Below are 25,922 nucleotides of genomic sequence, written 5' to 3' on the forward strand. Positions count from 1 at the left end.
ATTACATATACTCATAAGTCCAGGTCTCTCTCATCCCCATTGGAAGACTTTTTTCTTATATTCCTTCAGTTTTCTTTTTTTTAAAATTAGACCTTATGATTATACATAGTAGTTGGGTTCATCTGGACAGACATGTATGGAAATCTATTTCAGTTCATGATTGCCCCATTTCCTTCCCATCTTCCCACTCCTCTTCTCCTTCCTTTACTAGACTTTCTTTCACTCATATATTAATTTATATTTGATTGGTTCTTTATATAATCTTGTCCTTCCCTCCCCTTTTCCTTTGTTTTACTCTAGCTTCTGCATATGAGAGAAAACATTCGACCTTCGAGTTTTTGAGTTTGGCTAATTTCATTTAGCATGATCCTTTAGTTTTCTATATGGGACCAGGAATGAATTTTCTAGGAATAAGGGAAAAGATAGGGGTACAAAATGGGGATGGGACGTAAGAAGAGGTTTGGGGTCAAGGACAGGTATGTTGTCATTTTTGTTGAATTCTGCAATAGTCTAGGAATCATCTACCTCTATTATATCTCTATTCTGATTCCCTGAAGTTCATTACTGTTATCCATGCCCAAGGCAGCAAAAAAGGTCTCAGAGCACAATAGTCTGAAATAGTTTCCTGAGGTATCTTCACCAGCACCCAGCTCAACTTAAACCTGGCTGATGCCCAAAGTCTTACTATGGCATTCTTGGGCCCTGTTCTCATTAGTCTGTCCAGATAACATCCACTGCAAGTGAAATTTTAAAGCCCATTTGCCTTGAACAGCAACATTGGTTCTACAGTACTCTTCCTAGTTCTAGCAGCCAAGTCCACAGTAAGGAAGAACTTCTAGGGATCAGGCTTCTGGAAGTTCACATGTTGATGAGAAAAATAAGCTTCAGAGAAGGCAAGGACAAGTACCATTCTTTCCTAGTGATCCTGATTTTCTTAGGTACCCTTGGTATCTTCTCATTCACTAGGGCCAAGTGTTAGAATGACTGTTTTCTACAACTACAGCATCCATGCACCTTTTCTGTGCCAATATCTGAGCTCCTTTGGAACATCTAAATTGTACCCTCTAAAATACTAGCCATTAGTCAACTGTAGCTATTTCAATTTTAGTATAAATTAGTTAAATTAAAACTTCAGACCTTCAGTCACACTAGTCACATTTCAAGTGCTCAGTAATCATATGTGGCTAGTGGTTACCACAATGGACAGAACAGATACACAACATTTTCATTATCACAGAAAGGTCAAAGAGATGGCACTGTTATTCTTACTCCATAATCATCTAGTTACTTTCCCTGGTTTGCACAGGCTTGCCTAGTGTTTTATTTATTTTATTGGTCTCAGATGAAAAGGGTTGATGTCATCACATTCTTGAATTCATCAGTGATCCAAGCAAAGCTTTTCTCTTGCCATTATTCATTTATTCTTGTTTATTTCTATACTCTTCCATAGGTAACCATTCTACAGTGGTGAATGTATATCTTTGTATATGTTCATTTAAAAGGTTTATTGTTAAGTGTGCATATTTACAGTTTATATATAAGTGGTATCGTGCTATAGATCTCATTCTTTTATTTTTTATTATAAACCATATTTTAAAGTCTCATTCACACTTCCATGTATATATTTGTTGGGTTTTATTGGTTGCATAATGTCCTGTGGTATGTGCCTACCACATTTTACATATTTACTTTCATTATGGCCTAGCACTTTATAGAACTCTTCATAGAAACTCCTGGTTTCACAGAAAATCTTCAAAGAAAATCCTAGCTGAAAGTATCTGTTGAGTATGTGACCTCATTTTTGATTTCAGGTATCATAACTCCCTGGAATATAGACCCTTGTTCTGTCCTTCAATATTTTTAATTTATTGTTATTAGTATTGAACTGTTACTGATCAGTGTTCATTTTTTGCTTGACACTGATCCAATATGAGGTTTCTTTCATATTTTTAATTTCAGAAAATGATTTTCTATTGGTCTTCAGGTTAGCTCTGATTCCCTAGACTCAGGTTTACATGTTGAGGAAGTCCCTTTTTTGATTATTTCAGACTCTTCCAACATCTTACCTTTGCCTTGCTGCCATTCAAGACTCAGTGTGACAAGGAGATTCCCGACTAAAGTTTTTACTGAGCAGTGAGGGTCAGGAACCTAATGGAGACAGAGTTGCTACACTGACAGCCAGAGATGTCCAGAGCCTAATGGGAGGTTTCATGTTCTCTGTTTCATGTCCTTTTTACACACCAGGGAAATAACCTTTTAATCCAGGGCAGCATATTTCATTTATTGTAGTGTTATCCTGTTCAGCGATGTTATGAAAAACATCCCCAGAGAGATTTAAGATTTCAAAAACATCATGAGTTTGAACTTAATTCAACTACTCTAGAAGGCTAAAACAATGGAAGATGACCTTTTAGGCACTTCATATTCCAGGCACTGTTAGGCCAGATAATGTCACGCCAAATTAGGATATTTATCTCCTGTGGGAAAAGGGGGTAGGTGGAAAGGAGGGGTTCAGGTTATGTGTTTTAATTAAAATCATCTGTCAGTACTAATAATCTAACATAAAAATTAATACTCTCAGAGATACAAAGAAGGAACTGAACAGGGGACACATGTCATTAAGGTGGCAGAAAGAGAATGAATAATATTCTAATCAACTTTGATAAGCAGTATAGACAAACTGGAACACAATGAAGAATAAGAGGACTCAAAACTGATTTTTAGGTCAGGTGATAAAATTCAAGAAATGTATTTTCTGTCTTCAAATACACCAATAACAAAAGAGTGTTTAAACATATTTAATTAGACCACAATGAGAAGTAACTTGAAGGAGGAAGACTGTAGCTCAACATATGGATCGATGGAAATGTTTGAAGATGAAATGGGTGCTGGGTCAAGGTAGATAAGAAAAAAATGAGGTCTCTTTTATTGGAAGTGTTCAAGAGGATGGGCAACAATTTGGCAATATTACAGAATAGATTTAAGCAGGGGATAGAGAAGCTGGACTGAATGACTTTATGTGACAGTAAAAGGATCAGCTATATGAATCTAAAACAAATTAAATGAGATTTTAAAAAGACACAAAAGAAAATACAACAAAGCTAATAAAATTAGGTCCTACTCAAGCTACCCAGCCATATATATGAGAAATCCATATGTAACAGAAAACATTCCCACACTCCTATGCTGAACACAGCCTTGGATATGGGCCCAAAGCAACAAGGATCATGTTTTTATAAAGGCAAGGGGCTTTAGGCACTAGAGGAATACTTTAGGTTCAAAAAAATCTTTGAGACCCAATGCATAGTTTAAAAAAATTTCAGTCAAAATTATGATAGTTTTTCTAAGGCAATTAAGATATATATAAATTGGTCTAGGTAGATAAAGTTTTTTTGCCTTTGGCATCTTGGTCTCACTTTCTCCCATCTTAAAAAGTGTATTCTCCAGGAAGTTTCTGCCACATTTCTTCAGGGTTCTGTGAAGAGTTTGAAAGCCAGATGAAGTGACACTCCACTTGTCTGGATTTTATTGCCTGCTGCATTCTTCAATTTCCCTTCTAGCCCAGACTCGATTACAATCAAGGTTTGCAGAAGGCAAACAACATGCAGTGAACCTGCCACAGTGCCAATTAAGTGCAAACATACCCTGCAAATTTAAATTAAAATCAAATGCCAACTTATAAAAAGAAACGAAAAGCTTCCCCCAAATTATGAAGAAATAAAGACAGAGAGTATAAAGAAAAGAAGAACCTGCTCTTAGTCTTAGCAATGCTGCCTTAGCCCTGTAACATAACTTTCTATCATTTCTCACATCTGCATACTCAATACTTTTATCAAATTATTTATGTTTCAGCACATTTATAACCAGGATGTCTTAAAGTTGATTTCATAAATTGTATTTGATGGCACAGGGCTGCTTTAGGTTTCCAAGACAACAAATGTTCTTTGCCATAGTCACCAGTAAATCATGATTATTCACAATCTTCAGGTCTGTGGAGGGCTGTGAAAATCAAGAATTTCAAACCAACCTTAGGGTTACAGTCTCAAACTAGCTACCTGCCTGCTACTCTTATATATCCCTTTTAATGCCTAGTACAGAGTTTAGTAAATATCTGTTTCATATTTTTCTCCCTCTTTCTCTATAACTATTTCAGTACTAAAGGCTGGTAGTACATAATAATGGTGATAATAATATTAATAGCTAATACTTAAGTAGTGTTATCTTCTTTTGGAGATAGGGTAGAAGTGGGAATGGGGAGAGAAAGAAATTAGTATTGAATGATGCCAGTAGACTGGCTTCTAGTCTCATCTCTGCCACTTAGTAGTTATATGATGCTGGATAAATCATTTTAACTCTCCAAGCTCCACTTTCCTCATCTGTCAAATATTAAAAAAATGATTTACCTCATAGGATTACTGTGAGAGTTAAATGAATACACACACACACACACACACACACACATATATAATCAGTATATACAAAACAGTACAACACCTGACTCACAGGCATAGGGGGTCCTCAAAAGTGTAGTTCTTATCTTATTTTCCCTCTCTACTTCTGGAAAGCTATTGATAATAAGCTCTGCTGACTTGTCCCTTCAGCACTTCCTTAAGGAAAGAAAAAACCCTTAATTTCCATGAATTACTCCATTTAGCCTCTTTACACAATGACAGCTTCTATCTTGGTTGTTATTCCACTCATCTGTGACAAAATGAGAAATCAGGTTTGCTGTGATATCTCTAGAGTCATCTGTTCTTTATGTACACGAAAGAAACAGGACTTTCTGGGGGTGGGGGAGGCATTAGTCATTAAAGTTTTCATTCAAAAGTCCTCAAATTCTTGCCTCTTTAGATATCCACTGTCCCCATGTAAAGGCTTACACAGCTCCTTATTTATATTTTTAAATGGTAGCTACTTCTTGGGAGGATATCTGGAGTGTGTGTTGGGGGGAGGAGAAATCAGGCTGCAATTATACTTTTTAGCTAGAAAAAATAAATCAGATGGTGATGAAATCCCAGGAGAAAACATAGATTAAAGTCTGCACTTTCTAAATCTGTTACTCAACTAAACACAGCTGTTAAAGATGAAGTATTTGTATATCTATAATAATGCTGCCATTAGTATTCAGACATGATGTTGGTAACCCTCCCCATTCCAAAGATATGTACTCAGAAGGACTTTCTCTAGGGGTGCGGGTAGAGTGTACATGTATTCATATATAAGCTCACTGGGTTACATTTTATAGGCACAGTATAGTAAGGGAAGGAGATTAACATTTAGTGATACTCTACTAAGCACTTTAAATATATTTATTACTTTAATTCAAACAACAGTCTTAGATAAGGAAACAAGCTCAGAAACAATTTGAGTAACTCTTTCAGGTCCACCTTGCTAGCAGAAGGAGACTCAGCATTCAAACTCAGTACTAAGTTACGCCAAAGCTCATAGTTCTGCCATTCATCACAAGTTTCTATGGCTAAGGGCATAGAAGTCAGTTAACTCAGCCCAAGACTGAAAGGGCAACCTTTCACTAGTTAACACGCTGCTCTCAACAATCAAAGAATTCCTCATATATAAAACATGCCTTGAAAGAAAAAAAGGAGAAAAGAGGTTGCAAGAGGCTTTTAACTTAAATAACATCTGAAACAAAAAGCATTTCTTTGGAATATTTTTGTCATGTCAAACTTACCAAAAGAAACACAATATGTCTTATCCAAGAATATACTTTTACACAGCTAAGAAAGTTTTATTTATTATTTTTCCAATTTTTCTAATTAAATTTAAGGAATTAATAAGTGAATGTGGTAACAGGACTATGGCTTTACTCTTTAGTCAACTATCACATCCATCCTGACATTTGAATATCAGCATACTGTGAGTCAGGAAAATAATTACCATCTTGATTTATAGATGTGAAAACTAAGGACTAGAGAAGAAGTAACATAAAGTTGTTGAGATGTGTCTAGCTGGGCTTTGAAAGTCATGAATTTTATCTTATCTTTAATACATTTTAATTTTGAGATGGGAGTTTTGTTTTAGTTGTAGTTGGACATAATACCCTTTATTTATTATATGCAGAGGATCGAACTCAGGGCCTCGCACATGCTAGGTGAGCACTCTACCACTGAGCCACAACCCCAGCCCCAAGATGGGATCTTAATATGTTGCCCAGGTTGATCTCCAACTTGTGATTCTCCTGCCTCAGCTTATCAGGTAGCAGGAATTACAGGCGTGTGCTACTGGGCCTGGCTCTCTTTATAATACAGTTTTTAAGTAGGGGAGTGATATGATCAAAGTGGTACTTCGGAAAGATCACTCACTATGAATCACAAGAGTCAGGACAGTAGACAAGAGGAATGTAGAACTAGGAGTCAGGGGCTCAAGGTTAAATCATGACTTTATTACCTTAAACTTTAGTGTGTAGCTCTGTAAAGTGAAGATGAAGACCTTTTTTTTATTTAATAAGTTTGTGGGAGCTCAGATGAGAGAAACAATGAAAGAGTGCTTTTGAGGTCTTGCTTCCTTGAAAGAAATCAGACTTTTGGTGACTAAAGGAGTTAGTTTTTAATAAATATTCTATGGATTATCCATTCTGTTGTCACTTTTGATACATAAGTACACTGTCATATCAACTTGGAAGATTCTCAGTGAAGAAATAAGACAATGGCTTACCACATATTGTGCTCTGTAGCTTCTGGACTCTTTTAGGCAAGTACTTATCTTGAATCACTTGAGAGCTAGATGAATGTAATAGAATTGCTGACTCTCTCTAGATTACATTTTCTCTCAACTCCAGGGACCACTGGAACCCAAAGAAAGAGGCTTCATTTAAAGGCCAAGATACTAGTAAGAAGGCAAAAATTTGGGGTTATGAGTTATAGAAGACAGGGAAATGTCTCCTAAAACCTGCCATTATAGGGTGAGAGATGAAGAAAAAGAAAATCTGCACACTCACATTTTGATATTTTTCCAGTGCTAGACAACCTAATTAGCTCTCATTACATACTTAGATAAAAATCTCATTGTATATCTAGATCAAATGAGTCCACTGTTAGGCTGGCCTGTGGAATACAGAAAAATAGCATCATTTTGACACCTGTTAAAAGACTTGTTTTTTGGGGGGAAATGTAGACTTTTTTCCAAGTTGTTTTTATTCTTCTCTTCTGAATCCATCCCTTACTGCCCCCCTTTCACTTTTGTTCCAACTATTTTCCTATTTTCTGGTCTTAGCCAATTCTGTGTTATAATTCACCTCTTCTGCTAACAAAATGTTCCAACATTTATAACAGTTCTGAAATAATTGTACTACATTCAGCTAGGGCATTCCCATCACCCATAATATGTCTGAATGTTGGAATTTTTTTGGGGGGACTAGGATGCTGGGTATTGAAAAGGTGAAAGCCAGTATTACAAGGACAGCACCATAAATATGATCCGGTAATTAAAGATCCAGAATCTCTATTGAAAATACATTACAGAATCAGTTTGTCATTTTGTTGAGCTTGCTCTGCTTAGGTTCTTGGAAGATGAAGAAATGAGACTAAAGATCTGGATTTTTCAGTCAAGGGATATGGAGAGCTGAAAAATTTTCAGGTAGGTTAATATGACAAAGTTTGCTGCTGCTTCTTGCCCATGCCCCCAACCTAAGTACAAGGGTTAATCCTGATACCTCAAGGTGGTGGCTCTGACTGCTGACACTAATTAAAATCTCTGTAAATCACCCAAGCATTTGTCACCAAGAGGCTATGAAGTGAAAGGCAATATAGCAATTTGTTTCCATTAGAATGGAGTGGCCATGGTAGGTTCAACATCGTATTATCTGCTAAATTACTTTGAAGAATAATGTGATGTCGTAGAGCCACTAAGATTTATTTGGTATTTTCCATACTATTTATTTGTACTGAAAACAAATATTTACTTATTTATGCAACTATAAAAATGATACTGGGCAAGGGGGCAAGAAGCACATAAAACTTTACCTGGAAAAGGTATGGTGGCCTTTGTACTCCTTTAGATAAAATCCTAACCCTGTTAAACAAAACAGGAAACCCATCCAAGAAGAAGGGGGATTTCTCCAAAAATATGAAAATGCCATCATTTCTCTATGTATTGCAGATTAATATATATTGTGTGCTCTGCATGAACAGGTTTCATAGATACCATTTGCAGGTGAATAGCAATAAACAACTCTTGCTGTCAGTGCCTAGCATATGGTATCTTTCATTCTTTCTTGAGCTCTTCCAAGTGAAGCTACAGCATAAAGTCTATGAGGAAATATAGATTTTGACCCATTTACATTGGAGTCACATCAACCTTATAAGTGGGATCATTTTATTCATAGAGTAGGATTATCTTATATATATTAGAATGATTAAGTCAGTTTTTAAAGATTACAGATATAGTATTTCCCTAGGACAAGTTATACATTGGATTTACTAGCTGCTGGAGGAGTATAAATTGGATTTAATCCTCCAACATAACCTCAACTCTATTACAGGCAGTCAAATAAACTGAAATACAGCTGCTGATGGGACCGGTTAATTTCTACACATATGAAACTACTTAAACAGTAAGCTGGGAAAATGTTGCCTTTAAATGTATGCAAGTTTAAGTTCCAACACTAAGCTGATCAGTTCTTTCATGATCTCTAATGATAAGGGGATTAACATTTACCTAATACCTACTGTGTGCTGGAAACTTCATACTGATTTGCATTTAACCCTTACAAAGACCTTGCCATAGTTGGTAGGAATTACTATTTTATAAATGAAAAAAAACTAAAGTTTCTCAGAGAGTTTAAGTAACTGGCTCAAAATCATACAACTTTACCATTATCCAGGCACACTTTTCAGGTCACACATAGATATTTAAGGGAGAGAAGAGGCATGTGTGTGAATGTGTGTGTGTCAAAGTGAACAGCACAAATTGTTACTTCAATATTTCCTCTTTTCCCATATTTTCCTCATGTTTTCCATGTACTTTCCCCCTTTGAGTTATGGTCTTTTTGTGCTGGTGCTTTGCTAAGTTTGTTTTTGGCACTTCCTTAATTTCTTTTCAGAGACAGCAGAGACCTTCATTTTATCCCAGTCACACTAAAACAAATGCCAAGACTTCCAGCTCTGGGAAAGCCTGGGAAGGAAAGTTTCTTACACATCTTTGCTGCTGGAAACAGGTCAAATGCAGAAGCCATGCACTGATTTACCTCTGAGAACCTATCACATGGTAAGCTTATAAGAGAACTATTAAATGTTAAAAAATCATTTCCAGCATATTTTTCACCAAAATCACCTATGAACCAGAATTCTGACTGATAAAGTATAATTGAGTTTCTGATCCCCAATGTTATTATTGTTCTCTTTTTTTTTGGCCTTATCTTGTTTTCAATAGTCTTCTCCATGCCTACCACTCTATCCTACATTGAGCGCTTACAACTGGGTTTTGATAGTAGATGCCTATTCTTTAATTCACTTTGCTTGATGCTTTGTAACAAACTATTTTCTCATCAGTCTTCTGGCTCAGGAACTCACAATGTGTCACCACTGCCTATCATATCAATTTCTTCTCTGCCTGGAGGACTTCCACAGTCTTTCTTCACCATACTTCATCCACCTTACCTGGCACCATCCAAAGCACTTGACAGGCTCCTGCCATCTCAGAAAGACTCCTCTCCTTACTGTTCCAATGTAAAGACTCCTCTCCTTACTGTTCTTCTTTTCAGCCTCTTAAAATATGGCCCCACCTACACTGATCGCCACCTTTACTGAATGCTTTCTCTTGCAAGCCATTCAATACCTGATGCTATACTACAGTAGACATTTTTTCATTTATTCAACAAGAAAACTTATTTTTCTATGTTTTATGAACTCACCCAGAATATGAGATCCTGGAAAGTAGGCTTTGAGGATTTTATAATAACTACCATACCATGCCCCTAAGCACAGAACTGGGCATGCAACAAGGGATCTTTAAATCCTTGCTGCTCAATTCCCCAAAGGTATTTTTGGGAGGAATTTGGGACACAGATTTATACAATTTAAGCTGGAGATGACTGGAAGAATATAGATTCAGTTTTCATCTAAATTTGTTACATTTTACTAATTGCTTCTAACATACTTCCTCTGTTACAGCCAGTCTGCTTAATTACTCCTGGGCATTCTTTTGGGAATTTCACCAAGATACCAAAGGCAAAGAAAATCTAACTACATTCAAGTGATGTAATTGCTACTGGCCTTTGTATCAAACACAGATAAAGGTTGAGTATTTTTATTTTCTAAAGTTTACTTTAATCAGTGTCCAAATGAACTGAGCCTAAGCAAACCTTGGTCTATACATAGATCTGGAACTATATACCAGATGGTCTAGATGGATGTGATAAATCTTTGTGCTTTTTGAGTAATCTGGTAAAACCACCATATATATACAACCTACAGCACTTTGTAGGTTATAAAACTTTTCACATCTGTTATTTTATTTGAACAGTGTACTAAAACTATGAGGCACGTATTATCTCTCTTGTGAAAGATGAAATAAACTCAGAGTCAGAGAAATTAAGAACCTACCAAGTCTTAAAATGATATAAACAAGACACGAGGTAGGGGTGTAGAGAAGTTAGATAGAGAAGGGAGGGCAAAGGATGGGGGGGTGCATTGGCAACTCAAGTGAACCATCAACTATGTGCTAGGTACTATCATATGATACAGACATAAATGACAATCCTTAACCTAACAGTACACAAATAGGCAAGAAATACATGTAAAGGCCAGGCAACTGTTAGTTAAAAGAAAAAGAAAACTAGGTCCAAAAGATCTATGAAGATCTATGTTCTTTCCATTATTCCACACTGCCTCCCATAAGTCTGCTGTAAAGACCCAGCTCCCACCTACAACCTTTTTTCTTTAGTTTTTAGAGGCAGGCTTTGGAATGGTTATGTAGTTGACTTAAGTGAAGTTCCATCGTTCTCCAAAGAAAGAATAGGAGAGTTGGGGCTGGAGATGTGGCTCAAGTGATAGCGTGCTTGCCTAGCATGCACGAGGCACTGAGTTCGATTCTCAGCACCACATAAAAATAAAATAAAGATATTGTGTGTCTACCTAAAAAAAAACTAAAAAAATTAAATATTATAAAAATTAAAAAAGAAAGAAAAAATAGGAGAATATTAGTCTCAAATGAACATTGGGAGAGGTTGCCAGGCTCTCCTTCAGGGAGAACTGAATCAGGAAGTTAACAGTGTGAACAGATGAGAATTTTGTATTTTTGTATATTGCCAAATGTGTAGTTGGTACTGAACAACAAAACGCAACAAGTATGTTTAAGAGCAAGAGTCAGAGGAAGGTAAAGGGAGACAGAGGTGAAGGAGAGGAAAAGGGAGGGAGAACAAGAGGGAAAGAAATCTCAGATTTTGTGTATGTGAAATTTAAACTAAGGTTTACCCTCTTTCTGAGTTGTGGTGTAGTTCAGTTAATGGAAGCCAATTTTTTTCCCCCCATACTTGATACTCTTTAGGACCATGCAGGAACTGATTGTTTTTGTAATTGAGGGAACCAACCAGATGACACAGGTATTTGAAGGCCTGGACAGTGGGCAAACACTTGAGAGAGTCCTGCACCAAATGGTGACTGAATGAAAGTGTTTCCTAGAAGATAAATCCAGAAATTAAAATTAAAATTAAAAATTAAATCCAGAAATTAAAATAAATCCAGATGAGAGGAGAGGGATCTTAAGGACTCATGCTCTCTCTTAGAAACTGCATTTACTTTAAAATCCTCTGATTTGGAGTGCCAGAGAGGCCTCTAGGAGTTGGCAGCTTCTCTTAGGCTAGGCAAAATCCTCATTATCATGACAAAGAGTTTTGAAACCCTTTCAAACTTGCAAGAGGGCCCCCTCTGAGCTCAGGTTTGGAAATTTGGCAAGTAACATTTTATGCTACTGAGCAAGTTAGGATATTTTAAAAATAAAATAACCTCATATTCAGAGTTGACCAAGCCAGGAGGCAGAAGGTTGAGGGGCTTAGATCCCTACCAACATTTCTAACCTCCAAAAGAGTTGGCAAATCAAAAAGTCCTAAATTCTCCTTCATTTCTAACATTTCTAACCTCCAAAAGAGTTGGCAAATCAAAAAGTCCTAAATTCTCCTTCATTTCTAACATTTCTAACCTCCAAAAGCATTGGCAAATCAAAAAGTCCTAAATTTTCCTTTATATATTCCATTCTCCCCTATAAGACCTTCTTTACAGGCTATATCACATCCCAGAATTTCTGTAAGGTTTTCATGACCTGCCCTCCAAAGTCCTTGCTGTCCTGGTTGTTAAGCTTTGCCTCATTACTCCACAGACCATGCTCTTTCTCCTTTTCCTTTTATGTACTTTGAACTGCAAGCACTCTTCCCTCTACATTCTACCTAGTGAAATTATACTCATCTGTCAAGATCCACCTCCTCTTTAAAGCATTTCTTGACTATTAGAGACTTAACTAACCTCACTCTGAAAAAGGAAGTGTGATCTGGCCAGGATAAGGGAGGCAGTGTGGTGAAGAATTTAAAATAGTAAGAGGAAGAAATTTGAATTCAAGCTCCAGGTCTGCAGTAATTAGAGTAGATGACTGGCATTGTTATCTAAGCTTCAAGCATTTATTTGTTTTCTACTGTTTCTTTTCAATTATTCATTATTTGTCTGCTATATGTTAGTTGCTATGAATCCTATCTAGATCTTGCCATAGAGGATTTTAGGGTCTAACCAATGAAATATGTAAATAAATAATTAGAATAAATATAAGAAAATTGACTAAATACTAAGAGAGCATCATAGAAAGTTCCTCAAGAGGTCAAAGAAGTTAAAATTAATCTATCTGTAGAAAATAGCATTTCAACTTGGCCTTGGCGCATGAACAAAAATACGGTAAGGATTCAATAATACATACGAAAGAGAAAAATACAAAATGTGGTACAAGTGTACAGGCTAGTGTTTGAACTAGGGTGAAAAGTGTGAGAAGCTCTTTTGAAAAGAAAGATAAGGTGAGGCAAGGAATAATTCAATCCCTTAATTCTTTAGGCACAACCTGCCAAATATTTTACTTCAAAGAAGGAATAAAATTCCATGATGACAGGGCCTCGACCTAATCTCTGTCCATTTCTTCCAGCACATCAAAGTCTATATCACATTACATTGTATGTGAAAAATTTCCAGAGCCACCTGCAGGAGGGGGCTCAGAAAGAGCCTTAGATAGGGCTCAACAAGGTCTGACAGCAGAGGGACAATTTGAAGAGAACCACTAACACAGTTCTAAGGTAAAGTGTAAAATGATATACCAGCAAGACAAATGAGCTACTTTTAGCTCATATGGAAAAAATGCAACTGCCTTAGATCCCAGGCTTGGGTTGGGGGTAGGGCTATAGCAACTCTGGATGTATAAAGCAGAGGACGAGCTTTATGAAACCTAAAATACTCTTAACACCCACTTGCCCACTAAAATTCTATCAAAAACCTTGTTATCCATCTGTAAGATACATCCTCCTAAGCTTCTTGCCAGTCTACTGTCTGCCATTACCATCTGGGTTCAGACAATAAAGACTACCCCTTCCTAAATGCTTCCAGTTGTTTTAGGTATGAATATACACATTTCCTTATCCCTCTCCACACAAGGAAATCATTCCTGTGTACAAAAATTCAGTGTCCTTTCTATAGTTCTTTTCTTCATTTTCAGAAGGCAAATTTTTTTGGAAGAAAGATGAGAGCTGGACTGAGCATCTACCCTAGTATTTAGCTCAAAATGTCATTTCAACAGTATTAAGGATCACATAAATTCATTTCAATTCAATTTATATTCAAAACTCTATATTGGTATTAGTCACCATTATTATAGTAGCATTAACCAGAGCCTATTACTAGGACTTGCTCAGGGTTTGCTGGGAAGCACCATCTATGCCTTTCTCCAGAGGGTCAATTTTGTACTTCCATGGGAGGGTCACATCGTTGCCAAAACTCTATTGTGAGTGGTTTAACATTTGGCTTGTGAAAAAAAAAAAAAACAACCAAGAAATATATTGTTACTGAGAAGCAAATACAATCTGAAACTGGTGAGGGATGGAATGGTGCTGGTGACAAAATTATATCTAATCACTAAGAAAAGTGAAAATCTCAGTGGGATTTTTTTACAGCTTCCCAATTCACAAGGCAACCCCCCTTGGAATTTTCCATTTTTTCTGCATTCAATTATACCCTAGAACAGCTCCAGCTCTCATTACTCATTTGTAATATTAATACTCTCTCACATTTAATGTACTGTTTATTACACCACACACACACACACACACACACACACACTCATACACATATCCTAATGCAATACCTATCTGTAAAGGAAAGAGCCCAGCAGTCCCAATTTGCTAAAATCTTGTACATTCTCAGAAGGGCCTACTTATGTGACTGGTCATTGGTTTCCTCTTGGGGACTGAGGTCTTATTAGAATGCTCCTTATGCTATTAACTGAAGAGCATCAAATATGATTGAAGTTTTGAACCATGCTGTAATAGCTAGTCCAGATAGCTTGTGCAAAAAGATGTGATTTATGATGAATACCTGCTTTCTTCCTGGGGGATCTAGAGTTCAGTTAACTTTAGTCAGTCATTATAGCTATCCCAGCTACCCCAGTTACTTTCAGGCTCAAGCAAGCTTCCCTGACAGAAAACACTTTGCATGTGTTTTTGCAGTTCATTTCTGGGGTTTAGGCATGTCTTGTGCAACTCCGCTGGGAGAGAACTTTGGAAGTTTGTACCTGCTATCTTCCAGGCTCTGCCTGATTGTGTCTTTCCTTTATAGATCCTATTTTCTAGCTTTTCACTGTAATAAACAGTAGCTTGATGATAATGACTTCTGAGTTCTGTGTGTCCTTCTAGCAAATCAGCAAACCTAGCTGTGGTATTGGGGACTTCTGGTACACCATCTTACATTGTCATTATTAGAATCATCACCTTCACTTTACATAAAGAAAACAAGAGTTTCAGAGAGATCAAATGACTTGAGCTGGAATTAGAACTCAATTCTTTCCAAATCCCATGCTCTTTCTACTGTACTCAACTACTACCTATATACATTTTGTTGAGTTTAGAGATAAATAAAATGGTATAAGAGGTCTCTGATTTTCAGCTCTGACAGTCATTAACCATATTTCCAGAAGCCCACATGAAAAACAAAAAAACGGAAAAGGAGGAAGCACAACTAAAAAAATGCAAAGTTTACCTAAGTTATCTTCCACTATTCCATTTTTACACATTTAACTTCTGTCTTCAGGTGTCCAGTATTCTACTTATAGTCTACAAGAATGCATGGGTAAGGAAAGAAATCACACTATAAAGCATGACTAGTTCTACTATGCATGTCTTCCCCATGCATTCTGCCTAGTCCTTGACAAAAACTGGACATGTGGATTTGAGAAAGATCCTGGTTAGCTTTGTTCAGTGTCACTATTATTTTAAGAATGAAAGAGAATGTTGATAACTTTCTCTGACCTGACCTTGCCAACATAAGCTTGCTCTAAAGTCCCAAAAGACTGGCTTTGTCATTCAACACTGTGTAGTTTGTCTCATCAACAAAATTGTGTGTTCTAAGAATGGTGGAGGAGAAGATTGTGCCTATGTAGCATAATAGACAAAACTTATTAGATAATTCCCCTTTCATAAAATTGCATTTATAAACTAAATAGTTTCTATTTCAAAGAGAACATAAAAGAATGGATTAGACTCTAACCTGATTTTTATCCTCAGCATTAAAATTCTGTTGCATGAGTTTCAAGTCCCTGGGCTGAGAGGTGTTTTTTGGTCATATTAGTCAAAATTTTCCAATGAGAAAGGGAAGTGGCAGACACCCACCTATGTAGCAATCTTATCCTTGGAAATTACTTCCTAGAGGGTCTTTCTACTCCGAGCTTGGCATCTGTGAGTCCAGTTCCATTACAATGTGTGTGGGTTATCACAGATTTATATCACTCAGAGAAGACACTTATTTGCTTATACAGAGAATGTTACATTTGTTGTACAGTAAGCAGGGAGGGACAGAACTTAGCACTTCCAGAACTGGAAAAAAATCCCAAATATTTGCAACATCAGGTTGGTTTTATTTTTCATCATTTATGGAAGGGAATATCTAGGGAGAAAGGAGGAAGAGGCAGATCAATTACTTATAAAGATTTTTTATACGCATGGACTAGCACAGAGCATGTCATCTCAGTTAATAAAACTAGGTTGTGCAAGCAAAAGGTAGACCATTCACTCTCATTAAAAAAAATCCAGTTTTAAAGAACTGTTACTATTCTGAATCTAGCAATGCCTCCATACACAATCACACACATGAGCACATAGCATTGTAAAACTAAAACAAGGTTGTACACATTCACAAATACACACAGATACAGACACACATTATATATTTCTACAATCATCTACATTGCATCAATGGCTTTCAGTTAGGCCAAGCCCATTTCATTGGAGGAAGATAAAGATTGAATTATGAGCATTACAGAGTCCTTTCTCTACTTATCCAATACCTACTATGGCTTCTGTTAAGATTCACACAATGTTATCAGTAATAAAGGGGAGATTACCTAGATAAAAGCTATTAGAGCTATTGTTTTTTGGCTTGAGTCTCAGTTTCTCCAATTGTAAAATAAAGGGACAGAGCTGGATCTTCCATACCAGCTTATATGTTATGGTTTATTTTTTTACTCTCTTACAAAATATTGCACATACCACATGACTGGTGAGAAGGAGATCCTTCTCCTCTTTCTCCTCCTTTTTTTTTTGGTATTGGGGATTGAACCCAGGGAAGCTTTATTACTGAACCACATCCTCAGCCCTTTTAATTTTATTTTGAGACAGGATCTTGCTGAATTGTCAAGGGTGGCTTCAAACTTGTGATACTTCTGCATCAGCCTCCTGGTTACTGGGATTACAGGCATGCACCACTGTGCCTGACTGCTTTTCTTCTTATATATAGGCTCACACATATTCATGGGCCTTTTCTTTTTAGCTCAGACAAATAGGATAGCCCAGAGGGTCAAGGTTTTTTAAAATGCTAATAAATAAGCTGAAAAGATGCTCCTTACCCTAGCTTTCCTCTTTTGAGGAGAGAGGAGTGCTGAGCTACAATGGCAAGGTCTAAAAGAATCTGGCCATAGTTATATTGACAGGGCTTTCATGGCTACTTGTTTCTGAACTGCCCAAGAGGAAGGGAGAGCGAGAGAAGGTACAAGAGAGAAAGAAACACTCCTTCTAAGAAGTCAAACTTTCTTTTGAACTTTGAGGCAGAGCAACTGCAAATGATTTCTAAGCTAAAGATGAAGCCATCTTTAGAAGTGGGTTTTCTGGCTTCAGGCACAAACTAAAAAAAGGGAGTAACCTGGGATCAGAACAATAGAGTCAATCATGAATACCAGTTGGAACCAAAAATACTAATATTGACTGAATATGTTAGTATTTACTTAGTAAATTAAAATGAAGATGATTTTGTGAGAACAAGGAATTACTTTGTAATGTCAGTCCAATCTGGATTCAATTTGATGTGTTTTTTACAACTGTGTATTTTACCAAATGTGTATTTTACCAAAATAAAATGTAAAAATAAGAAGTTACCCATCCACTAAATTCTGAGGACAATACAGGGTCATTTCAGAGACTAAATATCTATCCTTCCTGATAAAGGGAAAACATTATATTTTCAAGGCTCATTTTAAAAATATATGATACCATCTAAAAGCCATAGCATTAGTATTCTGATTTGGTCATTTATAATTAGTAATTTACATTTGTATGATGCTAAATTTATAAAGTAATTAAAATATATTTTATATTATTTTTCTTATGTTGATCCCTGGTAACAACACTGTGAGTATGAATGGGTAGGTATTATTATCACTATTTTAAAGATGGTAAATATGAGGCCAAGAGAGATCAAACACTAGAGCGCTGGCATTAGAACACAGGCATGAAAGTTTCATGCTTCTGTTTTGCAGTGAGGTCAGCAAGGAACAAAAATTTGACATGATGGTAAATGTCCCATTTCAGTTCAAAACTCATTGTCTTACCCATAGTTTTTCATTACATGCACATTTATTTGTTGAGATACTTGTCAACATGAAACCCAAACTCTAACTTCCTGAATCAGTAGTGAGGTACATTCTAGGAGCCAAGCATTCCTGTTTTATATTTCCTGATTTTAGCTAGACTATCCTTTTTCCAAGGAAAGGGTGTGTGGGGTAAGGTGGTAAAATTTAACAGTCTCACAGACTCTCTCAAAGATTTACAGCTCTCTAGGTGTCAGCAAGTACCCCACCATCTAGTGGTCATTTGCAAAAACTTCATCTTCCTGGTAGGAGAAGAGTCATCCTGTAGATGTTCCATTTACTATCCACATGGAATATGGAAAAAGAGTGATCATATTCCAGTCAGCTCAGGAACAGATATTTCACCACAGCAATACACACAATCTCAGCCCAGAAGCTTAAACATAGACCTGCTTTATGATCCAGCAACTGCACTCCTAGATATCTACCCAAGTGAACTGAACACTTAAGTTCACACAAAAGCCTGCATGTAGATGTTCATATTTTATTAATAATCTCCAAAATCTAGAAACAATCAAGATAAATAATAAACCTTACAATGAAATATTATTCTTTTATTTTTTTTAGTTGTAGTTGGACATAATACCTTTATTTTATTTGTTTATTTTTATGTGGTGCTGAGGATTGAACCCAGTGCCTTGCACATGGTAAGCAAGCACTCTACCGCTGAGCCACAATCCCAGCCCAACAATGGAATATTATTTAGTGATATAAGGGACTACATGAAAGGAGTTATTAATTCACATAACATGACTGAGTCTTAAATGCATTTTGCTTAAGAGAAAGAAACCATACCCAAAAGGCTACCATTATATTATTCCATTCATATAACATTCTGCAAAAGGTAAAACTAACTATAAGTATGGAACAACCATCAGTAGTTTTGGAATGTTAGGGGAGAGGGGAATGGTTGATAACAAAGGGGATTCACAGAGGAATTTTGAGAGTGATGAAACTCTTCTGTATGGTAATAGGGTGGTGAGTACATAACACTATGCATCTGTCAAAACGTATGGACCTTTAGTTCACTGAGAGTGAGCCTTAATACACAAAGGTAAAAATCAACCAGGATGGAATGCTGACTATGACAAGTGAATTTAACTGTACTAAAAATGTGTGGCTGACTGAGCTGGGGTTGTGCTCAGTGGTGGAGTACTCACCTAGCATGTGTGAGGCACTGGGTTCGATCCTCAGCACCACATAAAAATAAATAAAAGTAAAGATATTGTGTCCATCTACAACTAAAAAAATTTAAAAATGTGTGAGTGGGGGATAAAGCTAACTTGAAAAATTCTATTTTGACTAAAAACTGTAAGGATAAGGACAAAGAGCTGTACAAATATTCTGTATTCTTGTCAGTCTAAATATTTCTTATGGGGGTATAGGTGAACAATTCTGCAACTGATTTACATGCACTGGGGTTGAACAAATAAGTAAATGCTTGGTGGGTAGTAGACGCCAGGTTTTTTGCTGTTAGAGAGGAAATGTGTACATAAAAAAGAAAAACTATAATTAACTTTATACTACTGGAATAGAGTTGGTGAAATCAATATGAATTTGTGCTTAATTTAATACACATTCAAATGTATATATACACAAACAATTAAAATATGTATGTACACATGAGTTAGTATACAAACATATTACCTAGAGAAAGGTAAGAAGCAATAACAGAAAAAAAGAAGCAATGACAGCTTGGTAACAATGACCACTCTCAGTTCTTGGTTTTTAGATATATTCATCAATAAAAGGAACTTGGGTTCCATGAGGGAGTGGCTGATTCTAAGAATAAGACAGGGAAAATACAAGACAAACCAACACAAGATGATATTCTTGCGTGAACAAAAAAATTCTTGTATTGTAGTGCCAGAAAATAAGGAACTACTGAAAAGGCAAAAGGAAGGGAAAGGGCCCATCAAAGGGATGCAGGAGCCAACTTGAAAGAATTCCCAGTGGTCAAAATGGGAAAAATCTCAACAACAAAATAGATAAGGTAGTATCAGTGTAAAACACAAAGTATAAGATAAATATATACAAGTTTATACATATATAAATAAATAATCAAATGAAATAAATAAATAGAGGAGATGAGACTTATCATCCTTACAGAATTCCAAATTTTTTATATGTGTGAAGGTTGAGCTTGGTTGTAGACTGGGCTTACTTCTAAAGCATAGAAAATTGAAATGGAAAAAACAGCAACTTTACATTGGAGAAACATAACTAGAAATATTAACTGGTGGTAATTGCTAGTGATGTCTATATCATGTACTCCTTGCTATAATGTGATGACAATGGCACTTTTCCTCTATGGTATTTGTTTCCAAAACCCATAACCCCAGTGCAATCATAAAAAATGTGAGTAAAACACCTAACCAGTACTCCACAAAAATGTTAGTTATAAAAAACAAGGAAAAACAAAGAAACTGCCATAGACCAGAAAAGACTAAAGACATGATGATTAAATACAGTGGGTTATATTGAATTGGATTCTGATATTTAAAAAACGATATCAGTATGAAAATATGAAAACTGATGAAATCAAATGAAGTCTGAAGTTTAGTTTCAATAAATGTATCATAATAATGTAAGATATAAGCATTAGGAGAAACTAGATAAGAAGCAAAGGTCAATTCTTTGTACAGGATTTACGACTTTTTGTAAATATAGAATTAACCCAAAATACATTTTTTTGGAGAAATTAAAACATATGGAATATATGAAAATGTTCATAAATACTGAGTTAGTAGTTGAAAGAGGTGTCTGGCAGATTCCTATTTAATATATAATTAGGGAAGAACAGTCTTCTGAAGTCAGAAGTTCACCATTATGTTACCTTGAGCAAGTTCCTTCTTCAACTTGGGGCTTGAATTTTTCATCTGTACCATAAGGGGTTGGGCTAGATGGTCTTCTAAGGCTTCAGCTCTACCCAGAATGGGCTCCTTTTTTGGCTATGTGGAAGGCAGGGATAAACCCCTAAAGCTTCCCTTGGGCTTTCTTTACAAAACCAGCTGCTTTACCAATACAAGATCAAAGTAGAATATTCCATTTGAGTTCCAATCACCAGTAAAGATAAGTTCAGTAAGAAGCAGGATGAAACTGTGCATGTTATCAGCCTCCTTTCTGGGCAGTGTTCTGTGTTCTGTAGGAAATAAGGGCAATGTGAAAGCCAATCTATAGGTGGGGAAAGAAGAAGAGGAAAATGAACATATGCTTGCATTTTCATGGATAAGCTTTTTGCTGAGCCATTGCTGCTCAAGCACACTGGCCAAACAAACACACGTTGCTGGTAAACCCAGATGCCTTCAAAATTCCACTCTTTTTGTTTACCAGTTTTAAGGAGGTAATATTAAAAAAAACATGTAATGCTTATCTCCCAGAGAAGAGTTGGGCCATTCAGGGCAATCACATCACATATTATTACTACCTATTCTTCAAAGTATTTGGTCAGGTAAAACCCTTCAAGGAAATAACCCTTGATTTCCTAGGACTGGAATGTGCTAGCTTCAGACCTTGACATTACTTTAATGGTGTAACAAGAAAGAGATGGCTGAAAAAGATGTGCACCCTCACTTTCGAAGATAGTGACTGTGTGTGATAACTATGCATACTCACACACAGTACACCAACCTCAAAACTAAAGGGCTAGATCACCATCTTGTAAAAAATTTAAATCACCAAAAGCTTTCTAGCCCATTCCAGTTACCTATAACCTAAGGTAAGATTAAATAATAGAGGTGAAAAATAAATCTAAGATTCAACAGAAACTTTCAATTTTTTCAGCCTGCCAAAGAATTGAGGGCTTCATTCAGAAAGGCACATAAGAATATCACTGCCACCACTACAATTAGCTGTGCTTAAACCCAATTGCAGCTGTTACATTTCATTCTTACCTCAATCAGAACTTTAAACAGGCCTATCAGTGACAGACAACCTGAGAAACCCTGGCTTTCCCCTGAAGTTCACAGCTTTGAAGTCAAAGGGTCTTTGTGCTGAGGATTATTCTTAAGGCAAGGTCTTGCTTTCACTTTTATATTTAGATAGTTCTAATAAAGAGCAAGGTGGACATTCAGGCTCAGCTACTATAATTTCTTCTAAAAGGTATTTTATGTACTTTTTCCTAATAAATTTTCTTCCAGCATAGAAGTTCCAAATAGATGGCAAAAGAATGTAGGGTTGTTTCTAGTTGGTGTATTTCCCCCACAAATCAACAGAATTATGGTTGTTCATTCTATTAACATATCCCTAATAATGTTAACTTAAAATTTTAGTCTTGCTACTGGTGTGCAACAATGAAACAGTCACAGGGTAAATGGAATAATGTAGAAAAGGAGAAATCAGAAAGATATATGGGAGGGAAGGGTAAAGAAAAGGAGAAGTAGAGAAAAAAAGGAAAGATGGAAAAAAAAGGGTAAATGAAACATAAAAAGCAGCAGAAGAGTAAAAGGAAAAAAGATGACAGTGAAATAAAGAAGCAATGACAAAAGCCCTCAAAATGCCACTGTCTTTTAATTTTATTGACTAATGATACTGCAGACCCTAAGACTTGTGGTTGAGTATGGAGTAAATAAATGGGTCTCAATTGCTGTCTGTGTTGTACAGGGAGTTTTTCATAAAAGCCTCCGTAAAGACTCGGGTCTCCTTCACAATGAGTCCACTGACTTATTTTCCACTCAGTCTTAAGAAATTAGTAGAATAGCAAGATAATAGCTCAGTTTGTGCTTGTTTCAGAGCTGCCAACAAAAAATTCTTCTGACTTCTCAAACATTTCCTTCCCCCTTGCCATTTACTACACTGGTGAGTAGCAGAAGCACATCTACATGTGTGCACCAACACATACTCTCTATCAAACTGAGGGATTTGGCTGGTCCCAAACAACAATGAACTTTCAAAATCCAATATAAGAACAAATATAGATAAAAGTTAATTCAAGAAGTCATAACAGTTCTGAACATACACGTACCTAACAATGGAGTCCCAAAATATATGAAAAGCAAACTAAAAAAAATGAAAGAAGAAATAGCCATCTCTATAATAAAAGTTGGAGACTTCAACATCCCACTTTGAATAACAGACGTAACAACTACACAGAAGATCAGTGAGGAAAGAGATTTGAACAACACCATAAACCAACACAACCTAACAGATGCACAGAGAGTACTAGAGCCAACAACAGCACATTCTTCTTAAGTGCAAATGGAACATTCTCTAGGACAGGACTTATATTAAGCTACAAACAGCCTCAATAAACTTGACAAGATTGAAATTATACAAAGGATCCACTAATTTGTGTGTGATCTCCCTTCTTTCTTTAACATCTCCTATAAATGATGGTATATTGGGTATGTAGCATTCTCTAAGGACTCTTCTGTCTTGAAAAATTTGATTTCAAGTGAAACACACTCTTGAGTGTTCTGTTAAGTTTGGCAATGTAAGGCTACTGTTAGCTTTTTTTTCTAAAAGCTTTTTAAAAATTTCTCACCTTGTTTTATTTACTTTAAAAAAGTTATACATAGTAATGTATTTTTTGTATATCTCCATGAAGTTTGACAGATGCATGCAGTAGTATGACCATCACAATCACAATTCAGAATAGTTTCACCACCCCAGAAGTTTCTTTGTAGGTAATCCCTCCTTGAGTCCCCAGTAATAATTGATCTGTTTTATATTCCTATAGTTTTGTCTATAGAATGCTTCATCCTTTTTTAATTTTTTAATTTGTCCTTTTTATTTAGTCATGAGAGTAGAGTGTATTTTGACATATTTATGGAAACATGGAGTACTTCTTATTTTAATTAGGATCCCAGTCTTGTAGTTGTACATGATGTAGAGATTCACTGTGGTTTATTCATATATGTACATAGAAAGTTATGTCTGAATGGGGTAGAGAGAGAAGATGGGAGGGGAGGGGAGGGGGGATAGTAGGGGATAGGAAAGGTAGCAGAATACAACAGTTACTAATTGGGCATTATGTAAAATTGTGGATGTATAACCGAAGTGATTCTGCAATCTGCATTTGGGGTAAAATTGGGAGTTCATAACCCACTTCAATCTAATGTATGAAATATGATATGTCAAGAGCTTTGTAATGTTGTGAACAACCAATAAAAAAATGTTAAAAAAAATAAAAAAAGAAAGTTATGTCTGATTCATTCCACTGTCTTTCCTATTCCTGTACCCCTCCATTCCCTTTTCCCAATCTACTGAACTTCTATTCTTCCCCTCTCCTCACTTGTTGTGTATTAGCATCCACATATCAGAGAACACTTGATCTTTGATTTTTTGGGATTGGCTTATTTAGCTTAGTCTCCAGTTCCACCCATTTACTGACAAATGTCATAATTTCATTCTTCTTTATGGCTGAGTAATATTCCATGTATATATATATGTGTGTGTGTGTGTTTTTGTGTATGTGTGTGTGTATATATATATATATATATATATTTCATTTTCTATATCCATTAATCTGTTGAAGGGCACCTAGGTTAGTTCCATAGCTTAGCTATTGTGACTTGAGTTGCTAAAAACATTGATGTGGCTGAATAACTGCAGTATGCTGATTTTATCCTTCTTCAATAACTGTAAATTAATTTATTGTATGGTCTGTATAATGTATGGGCAGACCTTACAATAGAATTTATTTGGTAAATTTATTACTAAATTTAATTTATTTGGTAATATTTTCTGAACCAATGTTGATACATTATTAATTAAAGTCTATAGTTTACATTAAGTTTCATTCTTTTTTATTTTTATTTTTAATTTGTTCTAATTGGTTGTACATGAAGGTTCACTCTTCGTGGTGCACATTCTACAGGTTTTGGTTAATGTATAATAATGATATGTATCTACCACTACAGTATCATACAAAATATTTTCATTGCCTTAAAAATACCCTGAGCTCCATCCATCCATTCCTCTGTCTCTTCCCCGAAACTCCTGGCAACTAATCATCTTTTTATGGTTACCACAGTTTTTACCTTTTCCAGAGTGTTGTACAGTTAAAACCATACCATATGTAGCCTTTTCAGATGAACTTTTTTCACTTAGCAATATGCATTTAAGATGTCTACATATCCTTTTGTGGAATGATAGCTTATTTTTAGTGCTGAATATTCAGTTATACAGATGTAATACATTGTCTTTGTTTACCCATTCACCTATTGCAGGACATATTAGTTAATTTCAAATTTTAGTAATTGTGAATAAGTTTGCTCTAAACATTAATGTGCAGGTTTTTGTGTAGATGTAAGTTTTCAACTCATCTAAATAAATACAAGTAACATGATTACTGGTTCATATGGTAAGAATATGTTCATTTTTGTAAGAAACTGTCAAAATATCTTCCAAAATGGCTTTACCATTTTGCATTCCAACCAGTAATGAATTAGAGCTAAATTCTACCTACTTTACACAAATCCCTAATACAATGCAGTTTTATTAACTATAGTCCTCATGCTGTACATTAGATCTCTAGACTTGTTCATCTTAACATGGGTTACTTTAATACTTAGAATCTTTTTACCTACATCCATTCATCACCCCACCCCTCCATCCCTGGTAAGACTATTTTATTCTCTTTTTATTTGACTTTTTTAAAAATTCCATGTATAAGTGAGACCATGCATTATTTTTCTTTATGTGTTTGGTTTATTTCACATAGAAAAAAATGTCCTACAGGTCCATTCATATTGTGCCAAATGGCAGAATCTTCTTCCTTAAAAGCTGAATAATAGTCTATGATATGCATATACCATATTTTCTTTATCGATTTTTCTATCAATAGACACTTGTTTTTTAATTTAAAGTAT

At 35.8% G+C, this 25,922-nt stretch overlaps 1 protein-coding gene and 1 long non-coding RNA gene across 3 annotated transcripts in view; one reads left to right on the forward strand and one right to left on the reverse strand.

Moving 5' to 3' along the window:
- LOC144371726 (uncharacterized) overlaps positions 1 to 10,280 on the forward strand; it is a 78,199-nt gene extending 67,919 nt beyond the window's left edge. Inside the window, exons 2-5 of the long non-coding RNA XR_013431802.1 lie at positions 7,516 to 7,593; positions 8,498 to 8,569; positions 9,059 to 9,222; positions 10,128 to 10,280. This is a non-coding gene — a long non-coding RNA (uncharacterized LOC144371726). The remainder of the gene's footprint in view (positions 1 to 7,515; positions 7,594 to 8,497; positions 8,570 to 9,058; positions 9,223 to 10,127) is intronic.
- Nexmif (neurite extension and migration factor) overlaps positions 1 to 25,922 on the reverse strand; it is a 121,091-nt gene that overhangs the window by 23,268 nt on the left and 71,901 nt on the right. The window lies entirely within an intron of this gene.

This window comes from Ictidomys tridecemlineatus, chromosome X (genome assembly GCF_052094955.1).
Source record: "Ictidomys tridecemlineatus isolate mIctTri1 chromosome X, mIctTri1.hap1, whole genome shotgun sequence".
Taxonomy (NCBI): Eukaryota; Metazoa; Chordata; class Mammalia; order Rodentia; family Sciuridae; genus Ictidomys; species Ictidomys tridecemlineatus.